The sequence below is a fragment of the Perognathus longimembris genome, chromosome 7 (genome assembly GCF_023159225.1).
Source record: "Perognathus longimembris pacificus isolate PPM17 chromosome 7, ASM2315922v1, whole genome shotgun sequence".
In the NCBI taxonomy this organism is placed as follows: Eukaryota; Metazoa; Chordata; class Mammalia; order Rodentia; family Heteromyidae; genus Perognathus; species Perognathus longimembris.
In genome coordinates this window covers 82,260,306-82,277,444 of record NC_063167.1, presented here as the reverse complement: position 1 = coordinate 82,277,444, position 17,139 = coordinate 82,260,306, and the positions used below count along the sequence as shown (strand labels likewise).

Here is a 17,139-nt window from a genome sequence, read left to right as displayed (position 1 = left end):
ACAAAAGCAATACTTGCAAAACTGTTTGGTGTAAGTGAACTGAACACCTCAGGGGGAGAAAGGGTAAGCGGGAGTCGGGAGGGGGGTATGAGGGACAAGGTAACAAACAGTACAAGAAATGTATCCAATGCCTAACGTATGAAACTGTAACATTTCTGTACATCAGTTTGATAATAAAAATTTGAAAAAAAAAAAAAAGAAAAGAAGATCTAAGTATCTGAGAATGTTAATCAACTATAGCCAAGACAAGACAAATTAATTTGCAGGGGTTGTCACATGTAGTAAGTGACTTGATATGTCTATAAAGAGGAACGTTTTAGTGGTTATAGGAAAACAGACTTGTGCCCACATCTATTATAGTTTTATGATATAGCAAACTCCATCTAATTAAATTCCATTTAAATCATACTAATGTTCATTAGTAATAATTCACAATTAATATTCACTATATAAGCAGTTAGGAGATATTTAAATGAATTAAGACCTAAATATTATTTTCAAGTAATGGCCACTCTGAGGCTAAGGTGACATATACACACATAATTGTAATATAAGGTAAGGAATGTTAACTTCTATGTTAAGCTGAAGTACGAACACAGATGATTGGCCTATAGGATTAGCTAAACAAATCGATCAGTAGATTTACAGATACAAAGGAGAGAAGGGTCTTCTTTTGAGAGCCACAGCCCTTTGAACTCTACACCAGTGTATAAATAGAAAAAGCTAAATAAAGCTTGTAGGAACTTGGGAAATACTGCTTTCAAACTTTTCCTTTTACTGAAATGCAGGTGTAAGAACACATCTATAGAAACAAAAATGCTTTTTCACCAATAAGTGCTTCTTTCTTCTTGTTTTTTTTTTTTTTTTTTTTTTTTTTTTGGCCAGTCCTGGGCCTTGGACTCAGGGCCTGAGCACTGTCCCTGGCTTCTTTTTGCTCAAGGCTAGCACTCTGCCACTTGAGCCACAGCGCCGCTTCTGGCCGTTTTCTGTATATGTGGTGCTGGGGAATCGAACCTAGGGCCTCGTGTATCCGAGGCAGGCACTCTTGCCACTAGGCTATATCCCCAGCCCCTGCTTCTTTCTTCTTAATCCTAGCTCTGGGCTGATGTTCTTGCTTCTGGAAAAAGGAAATTATCAGACAACCATCTGTTTTTTCCTACAGGGAGCAGAGCCATTTTGATCAAAGCTGAAGAAGTTGGAAGAGTACTCGAGGCTCACAAAAGTGAAGTTAGTGTTTGCATAGGTATGTTATAGACTTCCTGATCATTTTGCCCTCATGGAAAGAGATGTACTGCACTATCCAAAATGGCAATATTAAAATATATTCTCAGAGTGAAATTGTTAGAGTGAGTTCTTTAATATTAGGGGTTTAATAAGATTTTGGAAATGACATCCAAACATACATAACAATAACAATAATAACTATTATTTAAAAGACAGTGTAGTAGACATTTCCCCAATTTCACAATCTAACATTCAGTTGCCCTTTATTGTTTGTTTTGGTAACAACTACATACCATGCACAGTATACCTTCTGCCTTTATTCTTTAGAGGGGCTGAAATCATCCCAGGTACACATATGGTCTAGGTTTATATGATTAAATCACTGAAACACCTTGGATTACTTCCAGGATGGAAATGTGCAGAGACAGCAAACCAAAACATACGTGTGTGAGTGTGTGTGTGTGTGTGTGTGTGTGTGTTGGTTTCGGGGTTTGAACCCAGGGCTGGGCACTGTCGATGAGCTTTTCTGCTCAAGGCTAGCACTCTACCACTTGAGCCACAGCTCCACTTCTGGGTTTGGGGTGGTTAATTGGCAATACACACCTGAAGCACCAGCTCTGACAAGCCAAGACTTTCATTGTAGGTGTTTCTGAGGAGAGCTGCTCTACTTTATGTTAGACTGGAAACAGGTTAATTTAGCATTGGTAGGAATCATTATTTGCAAAAAATAAAAAATTAAAAAAAATCTGAGAATAAAGCAAATGTCTAGAAAAGCAGGCCAGAGAAATGCAGATGTCGGGGTTGGGAATATGGCCTAGTGGCAAGAGTGCTTGCCTCATATATATGAAACCTTTGGTTTGATTCCCCAGCACCACATCTATAGAAAACAGCTAGAAGTGGCACTGTGGCTCAAGTGGCAGAGTGCTAGCCTTGAGCAAAAAGAAGCCAGGGACAGTGCTTAGGCGCTGAGTCCAAGGCCATGTACTGGCAAAAAAAAAAAAAAAAAATGCAGATATCAAGTGCTCAGAGCATTTCTTGAACCCTTTACTATTTAGTAATAAACATTTAGTTTGCTTGGTATTTTAGTCGGTTTTCTTTTCCTTCCCTCCCTTCCTTTTTTGAGAGTCCGCACAAGGATAAAAGAAAGTGAAGGCTTGGTGCCAATTGCTCATTCCTGTAATCCTAGCAACTCAGAACACTGAGAACTGAGGATCGTGGTTCAAAGCCAGCATGGGCAGAAAAGTCCCCATAAAATGCTTATCTCCACTTGACCACTCAAAAACTGGAAGTGGAGCTGTAGTCAAAGTAGTAGAGTGCTAGCCTTCCGCAAAAGAGCTCAGGGACAGTGTCCAGGCCCTGAGTTTAAGCCCCACAACTGACCTACATACATACATACATACATACATACATACATACAGTGAAATCATAGGAGTTATTTGATCTTTAGCATATGTATACAGGGTTCCTTTAATCCACCCAACAATTTATAGGTGGGTACAATTATACTTTTTTCAAATTGGCCCAGCCCACAGATGATGGGCTGTGTTATGTGACTAAGACACCTCAGAACTACAATGCAACTTCAGGCTACTCTTTCTCCAAGGACAGTGATCCTCACTTTACTCCTGGCTCTCAGATAGCAGGATTCCTAAGGGAATTGTCATGTGAAGTCTCAAGGAATCCTATCTGCTAATAATGTAGGGCGCATCACTCTACTAGAGGTGACAGGAGACTTTGAGGGGTGTGCTCCAACCAGCAAGGTGAGAGAGAATGACTTCCTTGGAAAACTTTGTGACTTCCTGACTAGGGCACAGATGGGTTTCAGAGTACTGGAGAAAAGGTGTGGTGTTAGGAAAATTTCATTTTTCACTTTCAGCCTCATGTCAAGGATAGGATTTACACTGGTCCATCCCACAACAGACACCTAGAGCCTAGATAGACCCATGTGCTGGGCTGCCTAGAACAAAAATGCAGTATGGAAAGGCATCCTAAACTTACCGGTCATCTTATGTTCCCAGTTTGATCTAGGTATGAAGTATATCTATATCTGAAGTATATCCTGGGTGCTCTGCCAGTGTGACTTCTTACAGTGTGCAAAATTTCATGGGAGACCATGTTTTTTTCTCCAACTAAGACATTAGAACTTGAGAGAAAGTACAGAATAGTGATAAACTTACTACTTAGATTTTAAGTTTAGATGTTCATACATCTTCCTCCCCAACCCTCATCCCGGGGCTTGAACTCAGGGCTTGAGTGCTGTCCTTGAACTTTGTGCTCAAGGCTATCACTCTACCACTTGAATTACAGCTCCATATTTGGCTTTTTGTGGTTAATTGGAGAAAAGGGTCTCACGGGATTTTCTGTCTGTGCTGTCTTTGAACTATGATCCTGAGATCTTAGCATCCTGAGTAGCTAGTAGTACAGTTGTGAGTCATAGATTGTATGCCAAGCTCATAGATCATATGTTTTGTAGAATATAATTTATTTCTCTTAACAATTCCATATTCTTCCTTTTTCACATCCATATGTAAGTATTTACATAGTTAGCTCTAAATACAAACCCAGCATTACAATATAAGTTAAATTATGTTTTATCAACCAATAATCATTAGAGTACAAAAAGAAATACATCAAGGTAGATTTCACTGCAAAAGTATGTGGTTTTAAAATTCTTCCCTTTGCAATTTTTGTATTAAATCTAATTTAGCCACGTAGCTTATCTAACTTAGAATAACAAAACTGAAGCCAAATATCTTGAACCATTTGAAGTATGGCTATTTCAGAATTATGATATGCTTATCATGTAAGCAATGCTACATTGTATATACATTAATCTGTCTATCTAGCTTAGAAATGTCAGGGAGATTGAAGTAATAGGGAAATCACTTAAGAAAGTTTGGTACCTGTAAGTTTCTGTTTTGCTTTTGTTATCGTAATAGAAGAAGAAATATCATTAAGATCTATTTCAAAAAAATCAAACATATCCTAGTGTTTTTAGGATGTAAAGACCAAAATGTCTAAATTGTTATCTCCAAGTATCAGCTAGCTTAGATAACAAATGTCCATTTCTTTTGATGCCCATAAAATCAATGGTCTATACACTGCACAATGGAGCCACATCCTAGAATGGCTAAGACCAAGAACATTGGCTCAAAGCAATGGATTGCATTCAGATCCTGGATTCAGATTCAGGTTGAGGAAATCACTATGGATCTCTTAATGAGTTCCTTAAATTAAATACATGTCAGTAGGTACACAGCATGACTCCTGGCATAGAGTAAGCTCTTAACAAATAGCAACTAAAAGTAAAATGGCATACACACAGAAACAATGCTAGAGTTGCAAACAGACCCCTACAATAAACCTTAGTGATGAGATGTATGTGTGTGTGTGTGTGTATGTGTGCATTTGTGTGTTTGTGTGTGTGTGTGTGTGTGTGTGTGTGTCCTGAGGCTTAAACTCAGGGCCTGGTTGCTGTCCCTGAGCTTTTTTGCTCAAGACTATTGTTCTACCACTTTGAGCCACAGCTCCATTTCCCATTCTTAGATAGTTAATTACAGATAAGAGTCTCACAGCCTTTCCTGCCCAGGCTAGCTTCAATATGTAATCCTCAGATCTCAGACTCCTGAATAGCTAGGATTACAAGTGTGAGCCACCAGCACCTGGCCAAAGGAAGTATTAAAAATTTAAATAACCACATATCTCTTGAAGCTTACTTACCATTAATACATAACACCCCCAAATCTCAAATTCTTAATATAGCTTCACCAAATCACTTTGTCATAGATGGAAGGAAAATGCACTATTCTTGGAAAATATTTTATTCGTGCTTAACTAATTTGTCTAATCGCCTGCCAGTTCAGATGGAATATTAAAGGCTATGTTGTGTGGTACCTTACTCTTGACTTTACATAAATCACAATACTTAGCTATAGTATTTGGAGTCATTGCTTTTAATTATTTAATGGTTTTTATATAATTGATAGCAATAAGTTAAACGCATAGATTAGCTTCAATTACATGATTGTAAGATCATTGTGCTTGTACAAATGTTCAAAGTGTGGACAGCTGTCCAAACAGTAAAACTTTGTGTGACAGGACAGGTGCTGCTAATGTCCCCTAAATCCACAGCACGTGTTGGTTTATCAAAGATTTAGAGGAAAAAGAGCTGAAAAATAAAATTAAATAAATTCCCATTAGTAAAACAACTCAAAAAATTTCAATCCATTCCTTATATAATAATCAACCCTTCAATGCAGTCTAAAGAAAATTAAGAAGAATGTCTGGTGCTTGGCTGTATTTTGATAACCTATAATGATACCTGATTTTGGACATTTATCTTAACAAAGCTCAAGGCACTACTTCAAAGAATCATGTGACATTATCCACAGAAGTAGACTGACTTTGTCAATTGTTAGGCTGTAAGTTACATCAGGGCAGGGACGAGCTTACTCCTCATGGTCCCACTGTTACCTTGGACAAACTATGCACCCATACATGAAAGCACATGGTACACTGAAGTCTATGCTACGCCTGAAGAAGAAAATCCACACCTGAGCCCCAGTGCATGGTCTCATCACCTTAACATGAGGGCCTCATAGAAATGATTCTACCGACCAAGAAGTATTTGGCAATGCCTAGAGGGCATTTTGGTTGTCACAAGTGTAAGATGTTTGCAGAAAGTGTTTTTTATTAGCAGGTGCAGTCAAATGGACTGTATTACCAAGCACAGCCCTCTCTCAATAGCTCCCCTTTCTAAAAATCAATAGGACTGCAAGTGAGACATCCTGATCTACAAGTGAACCAAATATTCAGGATAGTTGCTATCTAAGTCATCCAGAGTACAACTCACTAAAGCATTTAGTATTTAAACAAGAGAAGTCTCATGAAGAAGAGGAAGAAGAAGAGGACAAGGGAAAGAGGAGGAGGGGGACGAGGAGGAGGAGGAGGAGAGGGAGAAGGAGAAGCAAAGAAAGAAGGGAAGAAAGGGAGGGAGGGAGGAAGGAGAAGACATTCACTTCATTTATTTGTTTGTTTCGTGTTTATTGTTCTGGTACTGAGGCTTAAACACAGCTTTTCTTTTTATCACTGGAGCCATGGCTCCACTTTTGGCCTTTTACTGGTAAGAGATAAGGGTCTCCCAGACTTTCCTGCCCAGATTGGATTTGAACAGTGATCCTCAGATGTCAGCTTCCTGACTAGCTAGGATTGCAGGTGTGAGCCCAGTGCTTGGTGCTCATCTTCCAGAAAGAGAAAATCTACTGAAATGGAAAGGTAGAGATCAAGTGAAAAGCCCTTCACTTTCTCTCTGCTATTAGAGAAATTTCTATCCCTTTTTTTAAGGTATTTTTTGTTTGTTTTTTGCCAGTCCTGGGGTTTGGACTCAGGGCCTGAGCACCATCCCTGGCTTCTTTTTGCTCAAGGCAAGCACTCTGCCACTTGAGCCAGAGCACCACCTCTGGCCATTTTCTATATATGTGGTACTGAGGAATCGAACCTAGGGCTTCAAGTATAAGAGGCAAGCACTCTTGCCACTAGGCCATATTCCCACCCCCCCCCCATCTTTTTCTTTAATCTCCACAACAAGTCTCATTTCTCCAAAAGTACAAACTTGTTTTTTTTCAGTAAGACATTAAAAGGGGTCCAGTATGGGAGGGCTAGACCTGTAGTCTAGCATGAGAATACTGAAATTGGAACAGTAAAGTCAATATTGGTAAAGAAGATGACATCTTGAAAAGTATTTTATTAGTGGGTATTAATTTCATAAAACAGTGGATTTTATTGTGACAATTTTGGGCTTTTACCCTGTTTACCCCCGTGACTCTCTCTTACCCTCAGTCTGTCACAAAAACCTAGTACATGGCAATCACCTTACAAGTGTTCTCATTTAATGGCAAGCTCTAGCAGTTTAGAAAGTGCTCCAGTAGGGGCTGGGAATATGGCCTAGTGGCAAGAGTGTTTGCCTCATATACATGAAGCCCTGGGTTTGATTCCCCAGCACCACACAAATGGAAAATGGCCAGAAGAGGCACTGTGGCTCAAGTGGCAGAGTGCTAGCCTTGAGCAAAAAGAAGCCAGGGACAGTGCTCAGGCCCTGAGTCAAAGCCCAGAACTGGAAAAAAAAAAAGTGCTCCAGTAGACTTATTATTAATTCATTTTGATAACACTGTACCATGGTTTTGCCTTTATGTGTCCCTTTCCTCCACTAGACTGAGATGTTCTGGAAGGCGATATCTTGTCTTCAACATCTCAACTTGCCACTTTCCTCACAAATAGAGCATTCAGTAGGTGTTTGATAAGTGAAACAGCACTTAGAGAAGCAAAAGCCCTACAAGTTCTGAGAAACTGTCATTGGTCTAGTTTATAGGCCTTCTGGGAATGAGACATTTCCTTAGCCTTAGTCTGACACTAAGTCCAAGACACTAAGTGACAACCGTCACTCTGTGATCTACGCAGATCTTGAATTGTGTTTCTCTACCTTTCACCTATTCAGCTCTGAGAGTGGCAATTCATAGTACTGAAACAAGCTCACAGGAAGGACTTCAAGAGATTCCTTCCTCTGTCAGTCTTCCCCTTTACCCATAAAGTTAAGAATTGAATCCTTTTCTCTTTTTAGCCACTCAAAACAGATCTCACTAACTCTCCAAAATCAAGTTAATTGGCATAATAACAAGAGTATTTTGTTGCTATTATTTTGGTTTAGAAAAGATGTTCACTCTCTTCATGAGTAATATTTATGATATACTCACCTATACATATACATATATGTGTGTATGCATATATATGGATGGATGGATATAGATAGATAGATAGATCCATGATTTATGACTCTGGAAAACTTGAAGACCTTTTACCCTCTGGTTTCTATGTATTGTAAGGACTGAAGAGAAAATGTCATATTCCTTTGCTCTCAAATGACGTAATCAAAAGTATTCTATAATTATTATTGTAATCTGAAATAGTGACAATAGCATATATCTGACCAAACCAAATATAAATCCTCAAAGTGTGAAGTGGATTGAGTAAATATGAATTATTACCTTCCCAGTTCTCTCAACAGATTGTAAATTAGTAGATTCTAAAATGATAATGGAGGGGGGCATCTCTTGGATAACCACCATTCACTTAGGATCAGTCTCCAACAACAGACCCCTTCTCAATGCATGAGTCCGTGCAGGAGCAGACTCCAAGGTGGACATCCAGAGAGCCGTAGCACATGGCAAGCACTTGCAACCCTTCTTGTTTTCTTGTTTTCATTGGCAGAATTTTTTCCCTGCCCAAAGCAGAGCTGCAAATGAAAGCAGCTGTCCAGAGTGGAGAAATTTCAAAGACCAGAGAAGAAAAAGGAAGGCGGTGGGGGTCAAATGAGGAAAAGCAACTGAGGACAGCACGAAGACTCTTGGCAACTCTGTCATGCACAGAAGTTTAAAGCAGGAATCATACTCTGGGACAGATGGGTTGATGGCAGCTATACACAAAACGATGCCTCACTAGGCTTCCAAGTGACAGAAGATCTATCTGAGTATTACATTTGTACATGGATTAGAAACTTTTAATCCTTTGAGGACAAGAAGTATTCTTAAATATTTTCCTCTGAATTTCCAGTGGTCTACTTTTTTTTTTGCTTTTCTTATGTATTTATTCATGTTTCTAAGCAATGCTAGAGATGAAAATCTATTTAAATTATTAAGTGAATTCTCTTTAGTTTAATTACTTAAAAGTAGTCAAGAAAATAAAGGTGTGGCTATTCTGAAATCTTACTTCAATAGATATATTTATAGTACTTAGTGTATATCTGACAGTATTTTTAAACCATAAGATCTAGAACTTTATGCTATAATAGAAGTAATCTTGAAATTATTATGGAAGGATTCCACTTTAAAGGCTGCAGTTAATTACTTTCTTTTGGGGAAGAACTTAAAGGAAGTAAAATAAATATAATTTGTAGGACATTTCAGAACATATTTTGAAAACAGATTTACAAAACACCTGCTGTCCTGTGTTTGAGGATTTTTAGATAAATTTTATGTGAAATAGTGTGCTTATTATTCAATACTAATATATAAATTCTAGAACACTGGAATTCCAAAACAGATTGAAAAATTCAATGGAGTAGACAGATTCTGGAATGCAACTTGTCTGAATATACTTCCAAGTTCAACAACTTTAACTCTTTACAACTTTAACACAAACACTTTTCTCCTGCTACACCTTCCCAAGAAATATATACTTACAAGTAGAATGACTATGGAATAGGATTTACTCTATGTAGAAATTTCATAAATGTAACTGTAGAACAGTAAACACTTTTGCAGACTGTCTGCCAAATCTGGAAGGCTTTTCTCTCTGTCAACACTTTCCCACCGTGAGAACCATTTCTCATTAACAACCAAATTGTTTTCAGATGCTGTGCTATACGGGGTTTCCTTAGAAACCATTTGGTAAAAGACTGTGGCTTTCTTCCATAGAAATCTCAAGCAGTGAAAAGGCAGATTTTCTGGCATAAATCAAACCCAATTTCTAGGGTTCACTAAATCCTTTCTCCTCAAAATAATGTTTTGTGACTTGATTTTAGCAGCTAATAGTATACACAGGAAAGCTGGTGTGAACCAGTTTTAAATGAATTTTATTCCATTTCTTATGTTATTCAGTTGAAATAATTTCCAGAGCTTGTCCTACCTTGATGAAGATTTAACTGCATAAGGAATGGAAACAATCTTACATTTAACTGTGTGGCAAAATCTCTAACTTTTTTTCTTTCACCAGGCATACTCAAGTGAATTAATCTTTGTAATGCGAGGACAATGCTATCTGTTCTGATTGCAGAGTGGTTCTTGCTTATAAACATTCTATTTGAAAGGAGTTGGAACAACAAAAAAGTTTCTGTGCTAGAACTGAAGGTATTTCAACTGGCTAAGATTTACAAATATATTCAAATATGACAGGAAAGTTATAGGTGTCCAATGATAAATATAAATACACCAAGAAACATATGTACCAGTAATGATGTCTGTAGTGACATTATTATTGTGACAGGGAGCCTCTGTGTGTGTGTGTGTGTGTGTGTGTGTGTGTGTGTGTGTGTATCTCATTTGGCTTTTTTTTTTTTTGCTCAAGGCTGGTGCTCTACCACTTGAGCCACACCTCTACTTCTTGCATTTTACTGGTTAATTAGAAAAAGTCTAGAATATGTATGCCACGACTAGCTTCAAACTGGGATGCTCAGATCTCAGCCTCCTGAGTAGGTAGGATTGACAGTGCATAAATGGAAATCTAAAATGATAACTAGGATAGAATCATGCATTTTTATATCACCATAGCTTTTGAGTACATGGTTCTCTTTGCTGACAATATGCTACAGTCTCCTAAAGAATTTTATTCCATCTTTAGACTCTATTCAGCCATCTCTATATTCATGCAGACACACGGGAAACTGAAGCATCAGTTGTTTGCCATATTCTGGGCTTAATGCTGCAGTAAGCACCATAGCCAGTGTTCCTTCCTCAAGGAGCTGATGGACAGATGTGGATCTTCCTTTCAATCCTGACTTCCACAGCACTGGAATCATTTATCCATTCAGCAAGTATCTAATGAGCATCTAGTCCATACTAGGCCTTTGCCATAGTATCTTGCAATCATTTCTTTTTCTTAAGGTAAGCAGAGTAAGTTTATTTGCTGGAAGCTTGATCTTTTTGTCTGTGTGTGTACTGGTACTAGGGGCCTTGTGTGCTCTACCACTTGAATCCTGCCTGCAGTCTGGTATTCAACTTTGCTGGTTAATTGAAAACACTATCTTGTGGACTTTTCTACCCAGTATCTTGGTCCTCAGATATTATCACCCTGAGTAGCTAGGATTACAGTCATGAGAAAAAGTTCTTGACTGGAGCCTAGTCTTTTAGGGTAAGCCATTTCTCTACTTCAAAGAAATGTAAAGTATAGGCAGCGGCAGCACCTGCTCTGGTAGATGCGCCTACACAGGAGGGAGGGCAGAGCTATAAACCAAACCTGGGAAGCCATCGACAGATCTCCAGATGCGCAAATCACAAAGAAACATAACACCGTTCATCAAAGAGCAAGCCAACTCGCCAGCTCCAAAAAGCAGCACGACTGAAGAGGAGATGGAAAATAAAAAAGCAAATGAGGCCATGTTAACAGGAATGATGGAAAGCGTCAGAAATGAAATCAGAAAACAATTCCAGGAGTTTAGAGCAGAAACCTTGAAGGACACCCAGGAAGCCAAGAAATAAATGGAAGCAAAAATGGATACAATGCCTCCTTTAAAGAAAATCTTAACATCCTGAGAATTGAAATGCATGAAAAAATAGATTTTAAAAACAACTCTTTAAAGGAAGAAATTTCCACTATCAGAGCTGATCTGACAACCATAAATAGCTCTCTGACATCCATAAACTCCGTAATTGAAACCACAACACAAAGAGTTGACCATATGGAATCCAGAATCTCTTGCCTGGATGATGAAGCAGCCGACAACAACGGTGAAGCTTCAGGGCAGACTAATCCAGGAACTAATGGACAAAGACAAGAGATATAATCTGCGCGTAATTGGAATAGAAGAAGGAGCTGAATACCAGAGCAGAGGGCTTAAACATGTTCTCAATAAAGTTATTGCAGAAAACTTCCCCAATCTCACAAGGGACCCCATCCAGGTAACTGAAGCCTATAGGACACCTGGCAGGCCAGACCCCAGAAAAGCCACCCCAAGGCACATAATATTCGAGACTTCAGACCTCAAGATTAAAGAGAAAATTCTGAATTCAGCCAAAGCGAAGAAAGAAATTTTCTACAATGGGAAGAGGATTCGAATAACAGCTGACCTATCCACACAAACTTACCAAGCACGAAGTGAGTAGAAGAACACCATCCAAGTACTTCAGGCTAACAATATGCAACCTCAGATCAAATATCCAGCGAAATTGGAATTCACATTCAAAGGGAAAACCAGATCTTTCCACACCAAAGAGGAGCTAAAGGAGTATGTGAATAAAAAACCAACCCTACAGCGAATTCTAAGAGGGGAGCACCACCCAACAGAGATCGTACAAGACACACAGACAGAAACAGAAAGAAACTACAATAGCCAAAGTCCAACAGAAAGAACAGCTCACTAAAGACAAGAAAAAAAAAAGAGGAAAAAACAGCAAAACAAGAAAATGGAAGGAGAAAAAATACCCTTATGCTTGATCTCTTTAAATATAAATGGTTTAAACTCCCCGATAAAGAGGAGCAGACTGGCAGGATGGATCCGCAAACAAAAAGTTGACATCTGCTGCCTACAAGAGACCCACCTTACAGCAATAGACCATAACAGGCTCTGAATGAAAGGATGGAGCAAGATCTACCAAGCAAACGCACCTACCAAAACGGCAGGTGTAGCCATCCGGATCTCAGACAAGCTGGACTTTTCATTAAAATCAACTCAAAAAGACAAAGAAGGACACTACATATTAATACAAGGAAAAATCCAGAATCATGTAACTAAAACCAAACAATTACTCAACATATAAAGGTCAAAAATTGACCTCTCAGGGGAATACAATAGCTCAAAAGCTATGTATGTACATTCATATAAGACTACTGTCGACATATGGTCTAATATCGACATTACATTTAAAGCCCTAGGCGAACTTTCTTGGGCCTGGCCACGTGGCTACTGTATGTTCTTGATACATTGTATATTGTATATATGTCTACCTGACCTAGAGAAGGGATAGAAAAACAGGGCGTAAGATATCACAAGAAATGTATACACTGCCCTACTATGTAACTGTACCCTTTTTGCACAACACCTTGTCAAAAAATTTGTGTTCAATTAATAAATAAATTAAATTTTAAAAAAAGAAATGTAAAGTATAGATAGATGTGATTCTGAGAAGAGTCAGAGACAGTGGAATTAAATTCACTTGCTGAGGTGGCATAGTAATGCCTGAAGACAGACATCAAATATTAAAACCCAAAGCCTAGCACCCATGGCTCATGCCTGTAATCCTAGCTACTGAGGAGGCAGAGACCTGAGGATCACAGTTCAAAGCAGTTTGGGCAGGAAAGTCTATGAGACCATCATTTCCTAATAACCACCAAAAAGTTGAAATGTAGAGTGCTAGTCTTAAGCCAAGAAACTCAGGGACCTGAGTTCAAATCTCAGGACTAGTGAAAGGAAGGAAGGAAGAGAGGGAGGGAGGAAGGAAGGAAGAGAGGGAGGAAGGAAGGAAGGAAGGAAGGAAGGAAGGAAGGAAGGAAGGAAGGAAGGAAGGAAGGAAGGAAGGAAGGAAAGAAGGAAGGAAGGAAGGAAGGAAGGAGGGAAGGAAGGAGAGAAAGAGAGAAATGGGAGAAAAAAGGAAAAGAAAAAATTTTTACCCAAGACTGTTGTCCACTGGTTTTATTTTTGTTTTTATTGTTTTATTGTTTCTATTGTTAGAGAAAGAAAGAGAGAGAGAGAGAGAGAGAGAGAGAGAGAAAGAAAGAGAGAGAGAGAAAGAAAGGGAAAATTGAAGCTCAGTAATTTCTACTGGGTTAATATTGACTTACAAGTATTTGTAAAGCAACAAAATAAAAAGCCTGTGGTAGAAAAGATAGCACAGGCTCCATTAATTAGATAGGTCTGATGGTAGTGAAATGCCTTCTGACCTAGTGAGAAAGATCTGCTGGTAGATATACAGCTATATATAGCTTCTAGATGTATCTATGATATCAAGTGCAAGACAGATATAGATAAAATTAAGACTTCACAGGGTTCAATCTTATATAACTAAGAAGAGGCTGAGCTAAATTTTAAACCTACATCTTTCCAACCCAGGTCTATTGCTCCAGCAACCTTTGAATAAAGGATTCTAATATAAATGTTATTAATAGAAATCCACTCTCTTATAGTTGTTGTGTATCACTTTCCAGATTAAAATTTCTAAAGACTATTCCTCATTTATCTTTATGTCCTTTTGTTAGCAAAATACTCAGAAAGGAATAAGCATTTGATACACATTGTTGAGCTAAACAAAATTAAGACATTCACATTCTAATCTTGTTACCTTTACTCATTAGTTTTATTTTGTTGGCCTGATGAAATGTCCTTTCAATCTAGACAACCTTAAAACCAAGCTTAAGTTCCAGAATCTATTTGTCTCATCTCTGAAATCTACTGCAGCAGCATTTTTATCTTTTCACTTATTCAAATCTTCTCATTCTGCAATGTCTCACTATCTTCTTTGTATCCTGATACTGATTACTTCAACCCCAGGCATAAAAGCAGGTCCAAAAATCTGTTTTCTCAAAGAACAAGTCAAAAGAGGAATGACCATTCAAAACAAGAAAAGGATTCTAAACTTCCTAACCTAGGCCAGATACTATGATGGTCTAAGTCTTGCTTGTTTAGTGCACAAAAGAATTCCTTTGGTTCTCAATGAGGAAGTAAGCTGCCCTCCCCACCCCCATCCCCCACTATCTGAGACTTAGGGACTGACCATTGTGTAGATATCTTGAGTTCAAGCCCCAGGACTGACAAAAAAAAAATGGAATACTTGCAATAAACTCTAAACAAAATCTAATTTGTTATGGAGGACCACAAGGCAGCAAATCAAGCTTACATCTTTATTCTTAAGTGATGGAGTCAGGGGACAGATGAGACAGCAACCAAATGAGAATCGTACCAGTTGCCAAATTGAAAGATAAATCAAATAATCACTTCCTATTTTTGAATCAAAGCTTTGTTTAACTTTTTTTGTCGATTTATAATCATTTGGAATTCTGCAAATGGAAGTGCTGTTGTGTCCTTAACTCAAATCCTTAGTAAATTTAACTTTTTTCCCCAAACTTTCAGGGAATCTCAACGTGTAACATTACATTGCATTGATTTTTGTTGGCATCAAGTATCTAATATAATAGATACAAAAAGAAAATATTTCCTGAACTCCTGATTTCAGTGTCTTGAAAAATTAACATTCATTTCTGAGATGATAGCTGTGAATGAAGAGCCTACAAATCTTGAGCCATTTTGTGGCATGGAATGACTGTAATTTGGAGGTCAGATCTGGCCAGCACCATCATTGGCTGTTGAGGGGTTTCAGATTGACTCCATCTCAGATTAGTTAGAGAGCAGAAGCTGACTCCATCTTCACTAAGATCTTCCCCATCCTATCCAGGGAAGTTTCCCTTGGCTGTGATGAGATTGTGTAAACTGCTTGACCATCTGAGTAGTAGAACGTTCAAGGTCAAACCTGAGTCCTCCCATGAGTAGGCGTATCTGCCTGAATCATGTGAGCCCTGCCAAATCCATGTGCCAAGTCTAACTAAAATGATAGGTTGGTTCAAACAGTTGCTAAGAGGCAGATTGTAACTCCATTGGCCACCTGCGTGTGACCTGGCATGCTCTGTAAGTGTTGTAACCTCATTGGCCACCTGTGTATGGCAGGTTTGACCATGTGGTATTTGCCTTTATAACTTGACCCCGAACATGGCCCTGCGCACGGTCCCAGCTCCCGAGTCTGGGCTGCGGCCCTGGCCAGCCAGCCTGCTTTTTACAGTTGCAGTATCAGCTCCCAAGTCTGGGCTGTCACCCTGGCCAGTCAGTATACTTTTTACGTCCCCAATAAATCCATCTTTTTACTTGAGACTGTCTCTGAGTGGTAGACTCTTGGAGGGATGGGGATTCCCCCCCTCGAGCCCCATTACATTATGGTCCCCTACCTTAGGGGGACCCCATTACAATGACCATGCTTTCAAAACACAGATAGTCAAGTCAGAAGCTGACTGGATGGAGCTCAAGTGCCTGGAGTTGCACAAGCATGAGTCCTTCCCAGAGGAAAACTCTAGAAATGCATTTAATGATAACACACTTTTGTACCGTTTGTTGCGGTAAGAAACACTAATTGTATATGGGCAAGAGGGTCTTACAGTTGTTTAAGACCAGTAGGGTCAGTCTTCAGAACTTAGTGTGCAGTAAATTACAACTACCTAAGAGAGGTCAAGACAAACTTCTAGCAATTCTCCTACCATGTTGTGTACTGACTGATTCAGTATCAAGACCAAAGGTGCAGGTCCAGAACTCATTTGATGGTATGAATGTATCCCATGTGCTATGTACTGAAAGCATGTGGCTAACCCAAGAAGAAATTCAAGAGAGATTTAGTCAAGTTTGACAATAGTTTTAAAATGCTGGAAGATAGCATTCACAGTCAGTTTAATAACAAGTTATAAAACTAAAGGCTCATTGAAAGATCCATAATGAAATGTAGGATATCTGATTATACATGTGAACTACTACTGTCCACTGTTATGATGTTTTCATCCTCATCCCCAAATTCATATATTGAAACTTAATCACCATTATGAGAATATTACCAAATGGGGTCTGTGGGAGGTAATTAGGTTTAGAAGCTAGAGCTCTCTTAAAAGGGACTAATGGAGCTGGGAATGTGGCCTAGTGGTAAAAGTGCTCACCTCATATACATGAAGCCCTGGGTTCGATTCCTCAGCACTACATATATAGAAAAAAGCTGGAAGTGGCACTGTGGCTCAAGAGGTAGAGTGCTAGCCTTGAGCAAAAAGAAGCCAGGGACAGTGCTCAGGCCCTGAGTTCACGCCCCAGGACTGGCAACAAAAACAAAACAAATAATTAAAAAGGACTAATGGCATTTAAAAAAAAGTAATCAAAATAAGTTATTTGAAGAAGGGAAAAAAAGCTTTTAAAGTAGCTCTCCATCTTGACAGGAGCCCAAAGAGGATTCCATGAAGTCCTCTTTATAAAGGCAATGTACACAGGTGTACAGCTACATAAGTCAGGTAATGAGTGCATTCCTTTTTGGACAGATTTTTCCATCCCTATTCACAAATTATATAGTTCATTTCCAACAGAATGTCTCATGAGTACCACTGCTGCATTTGTTCATCTTTTGTCCCTCCAAC

At 38.8% G+C, this 17,139-nt stretch overlaps 1 long non-coding RNA gene across 1 annotated transcript in view; it reads right to left on the bottom strand.

Moving 5' to 3' along the window:
• LOC125355611 overlaps window positions 1–16,620 on the bottom strand; it is a 174,693-nt gene extending 158,073 nt beyond the window's left edge. Inside the window, exon 1 of the long non-coding RNA XR_007211692.1 lies at window positions 16,101–16,620. This is a non-coding gene — a long non-coding RNA (uncharacterized LOC125355611). The remainder of the gene's footprint in view (window positions 1–16,100) is intronic.
• Between the last annotated feature and the right edge of the window lie 519 nt (window positions 16,621–17,139).